The sequence below is a fragment of the Papaver somniferum genome, chromosome 6, assembly GCF_003573695.1.
Source record: "Papaver somniferum cultivar HN1 chromosome 6, ASM357369v1, whole genome shotgun sequence".
Taxonomy (NCBI): Eukaryota; Viridiplantae; Streptophyta; class Magnoliopsida; order Ranunculales; family Papaveraceae; genus Papaver; species Papaver somniferum.
The window spans coordinates 175,180,506-175,199,076 of NC_039363.1; the positions used below are offsets into that span (position 1 = coordinate 175,180,506).

The window sequence follows — 18,571 nt, forward strand, 5'->3', positions numbered from 1 at the left end:
CAAGTTTTTCCACACAAGTGTATTTCTCCCAAAACACCTACAAACACACAAAGCATCAAAATTAGTACAAAAATCGAGCACTAACAATAGAGACATTGAGTACAATTAAACACAAAAATGTGTCTATCAAACACCCCCAAACTTATTATTTGCTAGTCCTCGAGCAAAACTAATAAAAAATAAAGCCGAGTTAATCTCGGGAGGGTTTACCAGAGGTGTACCCACAAAACCATTACTTCTAATTGGTCACAAGTATCCAAAGAGCTATGAAGACATACATATTCTCAACCTAGCTATCTCCAAGTAACTAGAATGCCAGAGAAATTAAAGGTGTCAGCTCTAAAGCTGACTGGAAAAAAGGGGAGACACATCCGCAACACTGTTAGATAAAGAGATATCCGCTACACAGCTAGATAAAAATTGTAAGATGCGTCCGCTGCTTTACAGCTGGATAAGATTAGGAGAGAGATAAAGATGATAGGGACATCTGCTACACAGCTGGACTAATTACGTGTGATGAGTTAAACCAGTGCTAGAAAGATCTTGTGCCAGATTGAAAGCGGACTAACAAAGCAACCAAGTGTATCTTTTTTCGACTCTCTCATAGTGCTCAGTAGAAACAACGTCTTCTTCGGTCTTCAACTGTTGATAAACTATCGAACCTCATAGAATAGAGCTGGCAAACAAGCTGAAACCCGCGGGTTAACCCGTGCCCGGCCCGTAAAAACCCGAACCCGGCTCGGCTGGTTTCTAAACAAGCCGGGTTCGGGTTGGAGAAATGCCGGCTTGTGAATAAACGGGTTAACCCGTCCCGGCCCGTGAAACCGCGGGTACAACCCGTAAACCCGTCCACAATAACTAATTAGTAATTTTTATATAATCCTGTCCGTCGGATTATCTAGGGTTAATCACATCCACACGATTAAGGTATAAAAGGAGAAACCCTAAAACTAAATGAAGTGATATCTTTCTTTTTTATCTCTCTTTTTTCTTCTTCTTCACTTTCTTTTCTGGTTTTTCTTTTCTCTTTCCATTTTTCTTCTCCACCGCACGAACTGTGAGTGAGTGATTCATGATTCTTCTGAAATTTGAATAAACTTAATGAATAAGTGAATCAAGGAAAGAGTTAATGAGTCTGTGGAGTTAATTTTGGTTAGGGTTTCGTGATGATTGAAGAAAGAGGAATCAGTAAAATTAGGATTAGGGTTCTAGAATGGATTGAAAATTTTATATCAAATTGAGAATGAAATCAAGTAATGACGGGTATTGGGTGTTAAGTTTAAGGTTGAATTTTTAGTTATTGATTTTCAATTTAATTCACATTGAAGAATCAGTGAGTTAGGGTTCCAACATGAACTGGAAATTTGATTGGTGATGAATACGATGAAATTGAAAGATGATTTTGTTAAATTGAGGTTTAGATTCGTATAATAATTGGATGAACTCCATCGATTAGGGTTCTTAATAGAAAAGAGAATTCATGGTTCACGGGTTTGAAACTTAGTTGAAAAAAAAAAAAAATTGACGGTTTAGGGATATGATGGAATCAAGTTGAAGATTAAGAAAAGGGTGAATCATTTGTTTCAATTTGGAATTAATCTGAGAACCTGTTATATGGATATTAGGTTACTAGTTTGAGATGAAGTGTATGTGAGTTGGATTAGTAATATGATGGGATGAAGATGGGTTTGCGTTTTTGTTGTTGTTGATTAGCTCAAGAATATGGAGGTAAGGCTTTCACGGTTTCTGGTGATACAGTCGTTTTCTCGAATTACGCGGATCAAAGACTTTACAAGCAGATAATTGGAGGTCTGGTTTCTTATTCTTCCCATTTTTTATGAAGTTTTCAGTAGTGTACTTTACTGTGTTTCTTTGTTCTGGGTCTTATAGACAAAAGTATTTTGAGTTGGAGAAAATTCAAGCCTTTATGTACAAATTAACTCAGCTTGGTACACTTAAGATTGGACCTCAAAGGTATTAACTTCATATTAGCTATGGGTGTTTCCATGTTTCACACCTGTCTAATTGTACTAGAAACTGCACCTTTTTTTAATAATTCATCTGTCAAATATTTAACATTCCATTGGTGAGCAGATTCCTTTGCCATACCAATTACTCCAGATTATGGTGGACCTGTAGTTCATTATGCAGATGGAGTATTTGATTTAGGATCTCAAAGTTATGTCACAGTAAGGGAAGGTAAGTTTCTAGGAAGCATATGTACTTGTTGATAAATCCACTTTTTTTACTTTACCCGTTGGTGTTCATCTTATGGTTATTCTCAAGTTTGTTTTCCTTTCTTTGATAGATACTCGTGACAGTAGCATAAATCCCACCACGACAATTGTATCCATCACCTTTAATGGCGAAACTAACCAAGGTAAACATTATCACAAAACACATGTCTTGTTTATATATAATAATTAACCTGACCCATATGTTAGTTCTGGGCTGGTTATTGGATCTTTTGTTTGGATTTGTATCAGAACCAAAAGTGTTAGTTGGTGGAAATGACTTCTACGCATTCCCCCGTCTGGATTCCAAAGGAGAGCGGCTTGCTTGGATTGAATGGGGTCACCCTAACATGCCATGGGATAAAGCACAACTTTGGGTTGGTTACATTTCCAAGGATGGGTGTGTATGCTTTCGTGTTTATACTGTCACATTTGTGGCTCCTTTATAATCTACCATAGTTTGTGGGTTTTTAAGCTACCTTTTGTTCCTGCAAATGAACGTTTTGATTTTTCCACCTGTGCAGAGATATAAGCCAAAGGATCTGTGTTTCCGGTGGTGATGCAGACAGTTTGAGATGAAGTGTATGTGAATTGGATTAGTAATATGATGGGATGAAGATGTGTTTGCGTTTTTGTTGTTGTTGATTAATGTTGCAGATTAGTGGTAGTGATAACGAGAAGATTTATGAATGAAATTGAGATGCAGGTGATGAAAGTGGTGGATGTGAATTGATTTTAGGTTAGAAACGATAATCCTAGGTTAGGGTTTGATTCTTTACTCTTTTTCACAGTAGACTAGAGAACTTATAATTGTGTTTTTTTTCTATGTAATCCTATGTTTTAGTATTATCCCCAAGTTATGTTCTGTGGTTTGGTGACTTTGGTCTCTGTTTTGTCACAAATTAACTTAATGAAATTATAATTTTATTTTTAATTAAACAAGTCGGGTTAACCCGTGAACCCGCAAGCTTTACCCGTTCCGGGTGCGGGTTGAAGAAATGATCACCCGTGAAGAATATCGACCCGCGGGTTTTAACCCGTGTTAACCCGAACCCGTGTAACCCGTAACAAGCCAGCCCCGGCCCGCCCATTTGCCAGCTCTATCATAGAACCTTGACAATTAACTATTCTCTTCGATTTCTTGCTTGACTTATAAATTTCTTCTTCCCTTTGGCCTTATTGAACAAAACGTAACGATGACTTTTTTTTTTTCATTTTTCATTTTTTTTCATTTCATTTTTTTTATTGGAAACAAAAATTACAAGACAACAATTTACATGGCCATGAGAGAAGGACTTTCAAAACTTGGATCTTCGCAACTTGTGATGTCTTGGTATCATGGATTCTAACAACTTATATCATTTCCTCTTATAACTTCAACTTTGATTTTTGAATTATTCTTTTCCATTTTTGCTTCTAAACCTAAAACGTCTTCAACTTTCTTCATAGATTTTGATGTCGCTCCGCTTGTTGATGATGATAAGTTTCTACTGAGAGAGAGTCGCAATTCAGTAACTAAGACTACATTGTGAGGTTGCTTTGTCTTTCTGGCATTTCCTGACCTACTTGCCTTTCCATCAGGTATGGTTAGGTCCATCATGGTTACCCTCTAAAAGGAACAAGTTCTCTCCTGAATTTCAAGGATCTCAATGTTTTTTTTCTCTAATATCTCAAAAGGTTGTTATCCCTAGCATTCCAATTTCTATCTTTTCGATGAGAAACAATATGTAAACTTAGCTAACCGGATACCATGTGACGCTAGAAGTTTCAAAAGTGCAACTAAAATGTTCTTCCCCACCCCCAAACTTAAATCTAACATTGTCCTCAATGTTTCTAATGAAAGAGCAATACCAAAAGTAAAATAACACGAGGAGAAGTTGGAAAGATAGTACCTGAGTGAAGAAAATTAAAAACTAATATACAACATACAACTTCCTTGATGGTCAATCAAGGGTAAACAGGGTCCTCCAGAGGGACCTCCTCAACATCACCTGTAGGAAAGGGCTCTAAAAATGGTTTCAATCTCTGACAGTTAACCTTTGAAAAACTACTACCATCTGGTGTCTCAATTTAAACAGCTCCATGAGGAAAGACAGTGCGAACAATAAAAGGACTCGTCCACCGAGAACGTAACTTCCCAGGGAAAAGATGTAAATGGGTATCATACAGAAGAACTTTTTGACCTGGAGAAAATGACTTCCGTAAAATATTTCTATCATGCACAAGTTTCATTTTAGTTGGGCTCCTGCCTTGTCAAGTGAAAATTTTAGTTGCTTAACAGCCCAATAAGCTCTATGTTCTAACTCAACAGGTAAATGACATGCCTTTCCATACACAAGACGATAAGGCGACATTCCAATGGGGATATTAAACGCAGTACGGTAATCCCATAAGGCATCAGTAAGCCTAGACGACCAGTCTTTCCGATTAGGATTAACTGTTTTCTCTAATATACATTTTATTTCCCTATTGGAAACCTCTACCTGACCACTAGTTTGCGGATGATACGGGGTAGCTACCTTATGTGTAATACCATATTTATTCATCAGAAGCCTAAAAGGTCCATTACAAAAGTGCGACCCTCCATCACTAATTATAGCTCGCGGTGTACCAAAACGTGTAAGTATATTAATTTTCAAGAACTCAATCACAACCATATGGTCATTGGTTTTACACGCAACCGCTTCAATCCACTTAGAGACATAGTCTACGGCGACAAGGATGTATGTCTTACCAAAATAATTAGGAAACGGACCCATAAAGTCAATTCTCCACACATCAAAGACCTCAACAACTAAAATAGGGTTCAAGGGCATCATGTTCCTACGGGAAATGGTTCCTAATTTCTGGCAACACTCACAAGTAACACAATAACTATGGGAGTCTTTAAACAACGAAGGACAATAGAATCCACACTGCAATATCTTAGCAGCAGTCTTCTTAGCACTAAAGTGACCCCCACAAGCATGATCATGACAAAAGGAAATAATACTGGACTGGTCACTCTCAGGTATACATCTCATAATAATCTGGTCTGGACAATACTTAAACAAATAAGGATCATCCCAAAAGAAGTGATTAACCTAGGCAAAAAACCTAGAACGATCTTGTTTACCCCAATGTTGGGGCATTCGACCAGTAACAAGATAATTCACTACATTCGCATACCAAGGTGCTTGGGTAACAAAGAACAATTGTTCATCAGGAAAGTTATCCCTTATAGGAAGGGATTCATCATGGGAATCAACAACTAGCCTAGACAAGTGGTCTGCTACTACATTTTCGGCACCCTTTTTGTCTCTAATGTCTGGAGAAAACTCTTGCAACAAAAGTATCCACCTAATCAATCTAGGTTTCATATCCTTCTTAGACAAAAGATATTTCAAAGCAGCATGATCAGTATATATGACGATCTTAGAACCTAAGAGATAGGGTCTAAACTTGTCTAAGGCAAACACAATGGCTAACAGTTCCTTCTCGGTAGTGGTATAGTTCAACTGGGCATCATTCAGAGTTTTGCTAGCATAGTAAATCACATGAAGTAATTTGTTTTCTCGCTGACCTAGCACAACACCAATAGCATAATCTGAAGCATCACACATGATCTCAAAGGGTAGGTTCCAGTTGGGTGCCTGGACTATGGGGGCGGTAGTGAGTAAAGTCTTAAGCTTTTCAAAAGCCTCTAAACAAGCATCATCAAGGACAAACTTAACATCTTTTGCAAGCAAGTTGCAAAGAGGTCTAGAAATCAAGCTAAAATTCTTAATGAATCGACGATAAAAACCTGCATGCCCTAAGAATGACCTAATATCTCTTACGGTTTTTGGGACCTGTAGAGTCTTGATAAGGTCAACTTTGGATTTATCTACCTCTATACCCTTAGAAGATACGATATGCCCTAAGACAATTCCTGATCGAACCATGAAATGACATTTCTCCCAATTAAGCACTAGATTCTTTTCCTTACACCTAGTCAACACTAATGACAAATGATGCAAGCACTCATCGAAAGACGAACCAAACACTGAAAAATCATCCATAAAGACCTCTAAAAACTTTTCTACCATATCGGAAAATATGCTCATCATGCAACGCTGAAAAGTCGCAGGGGCGTTACATAGCCCGAAAGACATGCGTCTATACGCAAAGGTACCAAAGGGACAGGTAAAATTAGTTTTTTCTTGGTCTTCTGGGGCAATAACGATCTGATTGTAGCCTGAGTAGCCATCTAGAAAATAGTAATGACTATGTCCAACTAATCTCTCTAGCATTTGGTCGATAAATGGAAGGGGAAAGTGGTCCTTCCTGGTGACCTTGTTCAATTTCCTATAGTCAATACAAACACGCCAACCCGTGGTCCCTCGGGTCGGGATTAACTCATTGTTATCATTCTGGACTACAGAATACCGGATTTCTTGGGAACAACCTGAACGGGGCTGACCCACTTACTGTCTGAAATGGGGTAGATAATGCCTGCGTCTAACATCTTAAGAACCTTGGTTCGAACTACTTCTTTCATATTAGGGTTTAGTCTTCGTTGCATCTCCCTAGAAGGTTTGGTATCTTCCTATAAATATATTTGATGCATACAAACAGTAGGACTTATACCATTAATGTCTGCTATGGTCCACCCTAAAGCTTCCTTGTTGTTTTGAAGGACGGTCACTAGCCTACTTTCCTGATCACTATCCAAGTCGGAAGCAACAATCACAGGTAAAGTCTCAGACGGTCCTAAAAACACATACTTCATGGTATCTGGAAATGGTTTTAGGTCCAACTTAGGAGGCTCTTCTAACGAAGGAACGAGGGTAAACTTAGAAACTGGTAGTGGTTCGAACTTAGGTTTCCATCCGTTACTAATGTCTAACAAAGGGGTTGAATATAACAAAGAATTCACCTCATTAATCACATTATCATGATCGAAATCAATCCCAATGTGAGCTAGGCATTTTTCTAACGGATCTTCTAACAAAGTGTTTGGTAATGACTCCTCAACTAATGTTCCTATCATGTTTACATCTTCTATGCTCGAGTCATCTAGTTCAGAGGGTAACTTACTAATATGAAAGACGTTCAGCTCAATAGTCATATTACCAAAAGACAAGTTCATAATACCAGTTCGACAATTAATGATCGCATTGGATGTTGCTAAAAATAGGCGACCTAAAATCACTGGTATCTGGTTCTCTGGGTCAGGGACAGGTTGGGTATCTAGGATAACAAAATCCACTGGATAAATAAACTTGTCGACCTCAATAAAAACATCCTTGATCACACCACGAGGAATTTTAACGGACCTATCAGCTAACTGAAGTGTCATATGGGTAGGTTTCATATCACCAAGTCCTAGATTGAGGTACACATGGTATGAAAGTAAATTCACGCTGGCTCCTAAGTCAAGCAAAGCTTTCTCAACACGGTATTTACCTATTGTGCAAGAAATGGTAGGGACCCTGGGTCTTTATACTTAGGAGTAGTGGTATTATGAATAATGGAACTCATGCGACTAGCTAGGAAGGCTTTCTTTTGGACACTAAGCTTACGCTTTCGCGTACACAAATCCTTCAGAAACTTAGCATACGCGGGAATATGCTTAATCGCATCCAACAATGGTAGGTTTATAGTAACCTGCTTAAAAACCTCCAATATATCATTAAAGTTCGACTCTCTCTTAGTTGGAACTAGCAGCTGGGGAAACGGGGCTCTGGGAACAAAGCCGGGCTCAGCAGGACCCTCATTGGTCTCTTTAGAGACTCTATCAGTCTCCTCATTTTCTGGCTCAGAAGGGTGAACTACAGCATGTTCACTATCAGGCATGACAACCTTATTGTCAACTTTCTTTCCACTCCTAAGGGTTGTAATAGAGTTCACATGATTGTGATGAGTCCTAAAAAGTGCATATTTCTATATATTTTTCTTGGCATTTAACTCATCTTTTGTGCATTAATTCTACATTTTATCCCATATTCTGTATTTTCAAGAATAAATATTTTTCTTACTTAATTTTATATTTTTAGGTAATAAATAAAGTTTGGATGAATTGCGGAGCGGAATAGAGCAGAAAAGTAGTGAAAAGCCGGGAGGAGTTACGCAAGGAAGCCGCGAAGAACGTTGTGCACAAAACCAAGAGGCTAGGAATGGTCTTGAAGAAGAATAATTGTCCTTAAAGAAGATATGGGCTTGGCATACCCAAGGCCCAAAACCCTTACTCAAACACATTTCCACTATCCAAGCCCGTCTCGGATTTCAGCCGTCAGATCGAAGCATTTCAGCATCCTACGGTCGCTCCATCATCGCACATCAAACTCCGAAGTCCCCGCTTTACATCGCAACGCCCATCTCCACCTTTGGTCGTCCGTTTTGCTACATCCCTTCATCCGACGGTCGCTCCACGCTTACCTCTGTATCGCCGTTGGATCCACCTACCATCTTCCCATCCATCGCTCCTTGTCGCAGATCATCAAACCTCGCTGAACCCGCCTAACACCCAAGTATCGAACACCCTATACCCCTAGCCAAACATCCCCTTCCCCTTCTTCCATCGACCTCTCCTCCTCCATACCCTGTGCAGAACCACCACCACCTTCTCCACCTGCTCTGACCTCGCCACAACCACTCCCTACGGCACCAAACCAACCCTAAACCTAAACTCATCATTACCATCACGTCCTATTTCTTTATCAACCACTAATTTCTCCAATTTCTCACCTTTCTTCTCACTGAAACCCTAAGTGAGAAATTAGGGATATAAGTGATGTTAAAGCAACAATTGGAGCATGAGATGAACCAGGAGAAGTAATTGGAGAGTGGGTCGACGAGATGGAGTGATTATCTCAACAAATTAGGTAAATAAATTTTACCTAATTTTCTGTTTTTGGGGAAAAGGGGCTGGAACCCTAATTCTGATATTGGGAGTATAAATTTGTAATGTTTTGTTGTGTGTGAGGAAGGGGGATATCAATAGATATCTCTGGACTAGCCAGTAGAGAATTGGAAACAAAATTTATTTTGATGCAATTCCAATTTCAGTTCTTCTTATACAGTTGACAGTTGAATGTTATGTGTGTGTTGTTTGAATTATCTTGCATGATGTTTATTGTTGTTTACATGTTTAGCATGAGCTAAACTGCATTAGGCTGAGGCTCAGTTGAAGCCTTATGCACTGTCAAATGACAAGTTGCTAGGATAGTTAACTCCTTGCCCTGTTTTGCTTGAGCAATGGGAAGAGATTACCTGTTTTGCTTGTTTAATTTCTTGCAATTTGTAGTTGTTGTGCACTGAAATCAGTGCACAAACTCACCCCTGCCCTTGGCTCACAGCCTTGATTCCATGCTGTTTTGTCATCTTTGCTTTGTTAACTGTTTTAGTTCTTTGCAATTGCCATATTACTTTGCCTTGCTCACTGCCATAGTGTCTTGTCTCCATTGCTATCTTAGGAAAATTTCTTGTATGCTCCCACTCCCTGTGGACTGATCCCTTGCTTACTCTCTATACTAAAACTTGACCTTGTATTCTTGCAAGTCTTTTGTGTGTATTTTCCAACCACACCAAGTTTTTGGCGCCGCTGCCGGGGAGCTGGCTGCCATATTTTTGAAGTTTTCTTTGCTGTTCTGTGGCCTTGTTCTGTAACTGCATACTCTGCTGAAAATTGCATCTTAGCTTGCTGTGCTTGAAGCTGTCTCCTGAGATTCACCAGGTGCTTGATGCTGTGCTGGTGCTGCCAAGCTCCCTGATGGTCCTGATCTGCTGAAGCTGATCTTGCTGGGCTCGAGCAACACCAAGCTAAGCCTGCTGCTTCATCTGCGAACTGGGCTCCTGGGCTCGTCCAACTGAGGTGGGCTTGTGCCACCATTACTGCTGGGCTTCACCACTTCAACTGAGCTGGGTTTCGTTGTTGTTGCTGCTGCTGGGCTCTGTTCCACCTGTTGTTGCTGGGCTTGAGCGCGAAGCTGCTAAGGACGATCCTAAAGCCCAACTGGGCTGTTCAACTAAAAGGGAACAAAAGCCTAACTGGGCTTCCCTCCTTAACCAAGTAAGCCTAAACCATGAGTAACCCACTTGGGCCCCATTAAATATTCAATTTGGGTATGTAATAATTAATTTATTTTTAATTTGGGCTTGTAATAATTATTTTTATTTTTTTTTCTTTTATTTTCTTTTATTTTTCTTTTATGGGCTTGTAATTATTTATTGTTGTTTTTATTTTCTTTTGTGGGGTGTGATAATTTATGCTAGGCTAAGTTCTTCTTAAAAAAAAAAAAAAAAAAAAATTCCCGAGCCCAGTTTTAACCAAAATCCCTTGTTAGTCCAACACCCATTCAAAACCAAATCTTCGTAACCCTTGTGGGCCAAATTGTTTCCGATTGCTCTGTCTGACCAACATGTTAGTCGAGGTACCTACAAGGACATGATTGTGACCTATAGAGACCAAAAAAACAGACTTGTTAGAATTAATCAAGAAGAACCTATCGAAATTCTGAGTTCTGAGGTAGACATCCCAGATCAAACCGAAACAATGGGAGAACCCCGTACCCTCAAGGATTATATGTACCCAACTAGAGTCAGTCAACCTTCTTGTATTGTGCTACCCGAGGATAATGGCCATTATGAGCTGAAATCGAGCACAATACAGATGCTTTCTATTTTTAGAGGTGTTGAGAATGAAAACCCGTACCACCACGTGAGAGAATTCGAGGAAATTTGTGGAACTCTGCGTTTCACTCAAATGTCCGACGAAACCCTAAAGTTAAGGCTCTTTCCTTTCTCCCTGAAAGATAAGGCAAAGGCATGGCTCTATGCTTTACAGCCTCAATCCATCATGACATGGGATGACCTCATAAAGGAGTTTTTCAAAAAGTTTTTCCCGAATCACAAGACTGCGACAATTCGTCAAAGTCTGAATAGCTTTGTGCAATTAGAGGGTGAGACCTTAGCTAGATACTTGAAGAGATTCAATGAATTATTGCTCCAATGTCCCCATCATGGTTTTGAAAAATGGAGACTTGTGCAAATTTTGTATGAAGGTCTAGATGTGTCCACCCGAACAACGGTTGAGTCAATGTGTAATGGTCTATTCGTAGACAAAACTGCTGATGCGTCTTGGGACTTCTTGATTGAAGTAGCTGAAAAGACGTAACAGTGGGAATCCATCCGTGAACCCAGAAAGACTACATCCGAATCTAAGGTTTTTAGGATTGAAGCAGATTTCGAGGGAAGAGAAAACATGGCATCAATAGTTAGGAGATTAGAAGAGTTAGAACTACATAAAAATTCAAAACCTTCCACCACTACTCTCCGAGAACATGTCGCTTCATCTGTATGTGCCGATTGTAACGATCCCAACCATCAATTCCAAAATTGTCCCGATTTGCTTGCAGTCCAGGAATCTAGGCTTGAACAGGCACATGCCATGTTTCAAAAACAAGAACATAACCCCTATTCACAGACCTACAATCCAGGATGGAGGAACCACCCCAACTTTTCATGGTCCAAAGGCCCCACTCAAGGAGGACCATCTCAACCCACCCAAAGCTATCAAAACAATCAGGGATATCAATACCCTAGGAACCCTCAACAACAATCATATCCTCAACACAATACCGACAAGAGAATATCCAACATAGAAGAGATTGTCCAGAGTCTGGTGCAAGGTCAGAAAAATCTTGATCAAAAGATGGGTCAACTCTGCGATTCCATGAGCGAGAGAGAAAAGGGTACACTTCCTAGCCAACCCCAACAAAATCCAAAGAGGATATTTCAAGCAGGCACATCATCTTGTAATGAAACCTCACCCGATCAAGTCCATTCCATCACCACTCTTCGAAGTGGTAAGATTGTTGAGAACAATGTAGGCATACCACAATCAAATGAATCTGAGCCAAACATATCATTGCCTACACCACCCCAGAAAACCAATGAGCCTGAGCAAGTTGGAAAATCTGACAATTCTACTGCTGTGAATGTCCCTTTACCAACTCATGCTCATGTCGCCCCATTTCCTCAGAGGTTAGTTTATCAACAGAAAAGCACCTACTACAATGAGATGTTAGATCTGTTCAAGAGAGTCAACATCAACATTCCTTTTCTTGAAGCAATCAAGCAAATCCCTGCTTATGCCAAATTCCTCAAAGACTTGTGTACTCAAAAGCGCAAGCTCAATGTGCACAAACGTGCTTTCTTAGCTGAGCAGGTGAGTTCCATCATTCTGAACAAAACTCCACCCAAGTTTAGGGATCCAGGATGTCCAACAATTTCTTGCACTATAGGAGAACACACGGTCAATAAAGCGTTATTAGACCTAGGTGCAAGTGTTAACCTACTGCCATATTCTGTTTATGAGCAGTTAGGTCTTGGGGAGTTGAAGCCAACATTTATCACTCTACAACTGGCAGACCGATCTGTCAAGATTCCTCGTGGAGTGGTCGAAGACGTTTTGATCAAGGTTGACAAATTCTATTTTCCCGTAGACTTCATTGTATTAGACACTCAACCTGTACAAAACCCAGACTGTCACATTCCTGTCATCTTAGGACGTCCTTTCATGGCTACGTCCAACGCAATCATTAATTGTCGTAATGGAGTGTTGAAACTGTCTTTTGGCAATATGACGGTAGAATTGAATGTGTTCGATATTAGTCAACAACCTGTGAATCTTGATGATGATGATGTGCATGAAGTTAATATGATTGAAGGATTAATACAAGATTCGTTGAATAACATTCTATCCGTCGACCCCTTTCAAGCATGTATGGAGAACTTTAACTCAGATTCCTATGATGATGCATACTGTAGTGACGTCCTATCTCTGCTCGAATCTGTACCTCAAATGGACGTCACTAAAAGGAAATATGAAGTGGAACCACCCTTAATCTCTGATTCCAAGCTCATTCCATCCATTGTTGAGCCACCCAAGCTTGAATTGAAAACATTGCCTAGCACTTTGAAGTACGCATTCCTAGGTTCCTATGATACTTTACCTGTCATTATTTCATCATGTTTAGACACGGAACAGGAAAGTAAGCTCTTAGAAGTACTTAAGGAACACAAAGAGGCCTTAGGATGGACCATCTCAGACCTCAAAGGAATAAGCCCCACCATTTGCATGCACCACATTAATCTCGAAGAGAATGCCAAACCATCTAGGGAAATGCAAAGGATACTTAATCCTAACATGAGAGATGTAGTCAAAGGAGAAATCCTGAAACTACTTGATGCGGGTATCATATACCCAATACCAGATAGTAAATGGGTTAGTCCCATTCAAGTTGTGCCTAAGAAGTCAGGCATTACTGTAGTTCAGAACGACAAGAATGAATTAGTCCCTACTCGTACAACCACAGGATGGCGAGTATGCATCGACTACAGGAAGTTGAACACAGTAACAAGGAAGGATCACTTCCCGCTCCCTTTCATTGACCAAATGCTAGAACGTGTGTCTGGACACAGTCACTACTGTTTTCTAGATGGCTTTTCCGGTTATAACCAAATTCACATTGCTCCGGAAGATCAGGAAAAAACTACATTCACGTGTCCATTTGGGACGTTTGCTTATAGACGTATGCCCTTCGGGTTGTGTAATGCACCTGCTACTTTTCAGCGTTGCATGATGAGCATTTTTTCTGACATGATAGATAGTTTTCTCGAGATCTTTATGGATGATTTCTCTGTTTTTGGTTCCTCGTTTGACGAATGTTTGAAGCATCTTGCCCTCGTGATATCCAGATGTAAAGAAAAGAACCTTGTTCTAAATTGGGGAAAATGCCATTTTATGGTGAATTCAGGAATAGTTCTAGGACACATCATCTCAGAAAAAGGAATTGAAGTGGATAAAGCTAAAGTTGACCTCATTCAACATCTACCACAACCTCGCTCTGTGAAGGAGATTAGATCATTTCTAGGTCATGCTGGTTTTTACCGGCGATTCATCAAAGATTTCAGCAAAATCTCCAGACCTCTGTGCAGTCTTCTCTCCAAAGATGTTGCCTTCAATTTCGATGCTGCTTGTGTGAAGGCATGGGAGGAATTAAAAACCCTTCTCACCACCGCTCCTATAGTCCGACCACCCGATTGGAAGCTTCCGTTCGAACTTATGTGTGATGCCTCTGATTATGCTGTTGGTGCTGTTTTAGGACAGCGAGTTGATAGACTACCATATGTGATATACTATGCTAGCAAAACCCTTAATGATGCCCAACTCATTCACAATTCTCGTAAATTCCGGACAGCTAGCTAGATTTCGACCTTGGTTCTTAGCCTGAGAAACTATCTCTTGGTGATTAGTAGTCATAACATCCGATCTTTCTTTACACATGTGTAGATACACTTTACACTCTTATCACATGTCTTTATTTGTTATCAGTGCTAGGATTGTGCCTTAGATAGCTAGATTGACATCTCCATTTTGCTGTGAGCTTAAACTGACTTGCACATGTCACATTTGATGGAATCTGAGCTTATATTTTGTCCTAGAACTTTGTAGGTACGTTCTAAGCAAACCTTCACGAGACTTCACTCGTCCACTAGGGACACTTAGTGGTTTAAAAGGCTTAGTACATACGCTAAATGCATTCAAGAGACCAGCGACAGTGGTATAGGTAGGATTTCCTTAGTTTTACTTGAGGACAAGTAAAATTCAGGTTTGGGGGTATTTGATGAGTCCTAAAAAGTGCATATTTCTATATATTTTTCTTGGCATTTAACTCATCTTTTGTGCATTAATTCTACATTTTATCCCATATTCTGTATTTTCATTGTTTTCAAGAATAAATATTTTTCTTACTTAATTTTATATTTTTAGGTAATAAATAAAGTTTGGATGAATTGCGGAGCGGAATAGAGCAGAAAAGTAGTGAAAAGCCGGGAGGAGTTACGCAAGGAAGCCGCGAAGAACGTTGTGCACAAAACCAAGAGGCTAGGAATGGTCTTGAAGAAGAATAATTGTCCTTAAAGAAGATATGGGATTGGCATACCCAAGGCCCAAAACCCTTACTCAAACACATTTCCACTATCCAAGCCCGTCTCGGATTTCAGCCGTCAGATCGAAGCATTTCAGCATCCTACGGTCGCTCCATCATCGCACATCAAACTCCGAAGTCCCCGCTTTACATCGCAACGCCCATCTCCATCTTTGGTCGTCCGTTTTGCTACATCCCTTCATCCGACGGTCGCTCCACGCTTACCTCTGTATCGCCGTTGGATCCACCTACCATCTTCCCATCCATCGCTCCTTGTCGCAGATCATCAAACCTTGCTGAACCCGCCTAACACCCAAGTATCGAACACCCTATACCCCTAGCCAAACATCCCCTTCCCCTTCTTCCATCGACCTCTCCTCCTCCATACCCTGTGCAGAACCACCACCACCTTCTCCACCTGCTCTGACCTCGCCACAACCACTCCCTACGCCACCAAACCAACCCTAAACCTAAACCCATCATTACCATCACGTCCTATTTCTTTATCAACCACTAATTTCTCCAATTTCTCACCTTTCTTCTCACTGAAACCCTAAGTGAGAAATTGGGGATATAAGTGATGTTAAAGCAACAATTGGAGCATGAGATGAACTAGGAGAAGTAATTGGAGAGTGGGTCGACGAGATGGAGTGATTATCTCAACAAATTAGGTAAATAAATTTTACCTAATTTTCTGTTTTTGGGGAAAAGGGGCTGGAACCCTAATTCTGATATTGGGAGTATAAATTTGTAATGTTTTGTTGTGTGTGAGGAAGGGGGGTATCAATAGATATCTCTGGACTAGCCAGTAGAGAATTGGAAACAAAATTTATTTTGATGCAATTCCAATTTCAGTTCTTCTTATACAGTTGACAGTTGAATGTTATGTGTGTGTTGTTTGAATTATCTTGCATGATGTTTATTGTTGTTTACATGTTTAGCATGAGCTAAACTGCATTAGGCTGAGGCTCAGTTGAAGCCTTATGCACTGTCAAATGACAAGTTGCTAGGATAGTTAACTCCTTGCCCTGTTTTGCTTGAGCAATGGGAAGAGATTAATGCTCATAGTGCATGTGATTGATTGTTCTGTCAAAAGACAGTCAATGCTAGGGGCAAACTAGTGAGCAAATTAGTTTTCCTCCCATTCTAGATGTATGCATAGGATATTCAACTCAACCTAGAAATATGTTGTTTGATTAGGACACAAGGTGGATTCTAAGCCTTGGCTTAACCACAATACCGTATTTCAGTCACTTATAATTCAGTTCTGTTTTGCTTCCTATTCAGTTATCTCCTTACCTGTTTTGCTTGTTTAATTTCTTGCAATTTGTAGTTGTTGTGCACTGATTTAACTCACCCCTGCCCTTGGCTCACAGCCTTGGTTCCATGTTGTTTTGTCATCTTTGCTTTGTTAACTGTTTTAGTTCTTTGCAATTGCCATATTACTTTGCCTTGCTCACTGCCATAGTGCCTTGTCTCCATTGCTAGCTTAGGAAAATTTCTTGTATGCTCCCACTCCCTGTGGACTGATCCCTTGCTTACTCTCTATACTAAAACTTGACCTTGTATACTTGCAAGTCTTTTGTGTGTCTTTTCCAACCACACCAGATTGTACGATTTCTCTGCTTTAGGATTGGGTTGAGTTTGACTAAGAAACTTACCTTTTTCCCTCAAAGATTCATTTATCTGACTAACCTGGTTTTTTAACTCAGAAATAGCTTGGGAGTTAGCATAACCTATATTTTTACTTTCTTCTATCCCTTGAGCAACCATTAGGTTGATCTTATCAGAGTTTTTAATAAATGAGGCTAGAGTGTCTTCTAAACTTGTGATCTTTTTATCCGAAGGGTTCTGAAACTGGGGTTGACCTGAAGAGTTCTTAGCATAACCAAAACCTGGGGGAGGCTGAGAATTACTAGACTGACCTTGATTCTGGCCCTTAGACCAAGAAAAATTAGGATGGTTTCTCCAACCAGGGTTGTAGATTTCTGAGTATGGGTCAAACTTCTGACGGTTCTCAAACCTAGCGTTGTTATAGACAGCATGGGCTTGTTCTTCACTAACATGACCTTCCAAAAATGATTTATTGGGCTCTACTCCACAACTAGAGACTTGAGCGGCTCTAATCCTATCATCAGGTTCAACAAGAGACCTATAATTAGGATGATTCAATTTCAAAGCTTCTAACCTTCTAGACAAAGAAGCAAACTTAGCATCTGACTCGAAGCTTGTATCTACCACATTGGTGCTACTTCTATTGATCCGGAGTCTTTTAGGGGGTTCAACACAAGACTCCCACTGTTGGGATTTTTTAGCAATAGCTCCTAAGAAGGTAAAATCATCATCAACATTTTTACTGGTGAACTCACCAGCGCACATAGACTCGACCATGACTTTGGTCGAATAGTCTAAACCATTATAAATAATCTCAACAAGTTTCATCTTATCAAATCCATGGTGAGGACACTGGGATAGGAGATCATTGAATCTATCTAAAAACCTATAAAGAGACTCTCCCTCTTGTTGCACACTAGCACTAATTTTCTGCCTAACAGCTGCAGTTTTATGCTTAGGGTAGAATTTCATATAGAAAGCAGCAACAAGTTCCTTCCATGTTTCAATGGACTCAGGTGGTAGGTTTTTCAGCCAGGTCTTGGCTTTATCTCTCAAGGAAAAGGGAAACATCTTAAGTTTCAAAACTTCATTAGTGAGGTCTTTTATTCTAACTGTCCCACAGATTTCCTCAAAGTCCCTAATATGAAAATAAGGGTTCTCATCATATTTTCCTAAGAACATAGGGATCATCTAAAGAATACTAGGTTTTATCTCGAAATTAGCCGTACTGGCTGGAAATTTGATGCACGAAGCTCGGTTGGTCCTAGTTGGGAACATGTAATCTTTCAAAGTTTCCATCGCTGGCACAACTGAAGTACTAGGGGTACCTTCCTCACGAAGAGACAGATTTTCAAAACTGAAGTTTCCAAAAACGGGTCTCTCAAAAGAAGAGTCTTCGAGATCCCCGCTTTCACAAGAAGAACTTCTAGGCTCGTCATTAATCAAACGTCCAAAAATATTTCTTTTTCAAGCCCTTTCGGGCATACACTAAAAAAAACAAAAGAAAAGGAAAAAAAATCCTAAAAGGAAGGGAAGTTTTATACAAACACAAACAAGGCTGACTCCACCACAACAAACCTACTGATTTCTAGCAAACAAAAAGCATGATGGCTCCACTTAGATTGTTTCTAGACCATCTTCTAATCCTTCAAATGGGAATTCGTTACAATTTGAGCAAACCCCTCTGGAATCAATCCGAGTCAAAGTAAGTTGAATAGAGGCGAGGGAAGCTGCGTAGAGATTTGATACCCAAGGCCTCACTGCATTCCA

General features: G+C 40.0%; 1 long non-coding RNA gene across 1 annotated transcript; it reads left to right on the plus strand.

Moving 5' to 3' along the window:
- The first annotated feature begins 1,991 nt into the window (after nt 1–1,991).
- LOC113286456 lies at nt 1,992–2,788 on the plus strand. Its single transcript, XR_003329305.1, has 4 exons — nt 1,992–2,199; nt 2,309–2,380; nt 2,487–2,634; nt 2,759–2,788. It is a non-coding gene; the product is annotated as an uncharacterized LOC113286456 (long non-coding RNA).
- The last annotated feature ends 15,783 nt before the right edge of the window (nt 2,789–18,571 follow it).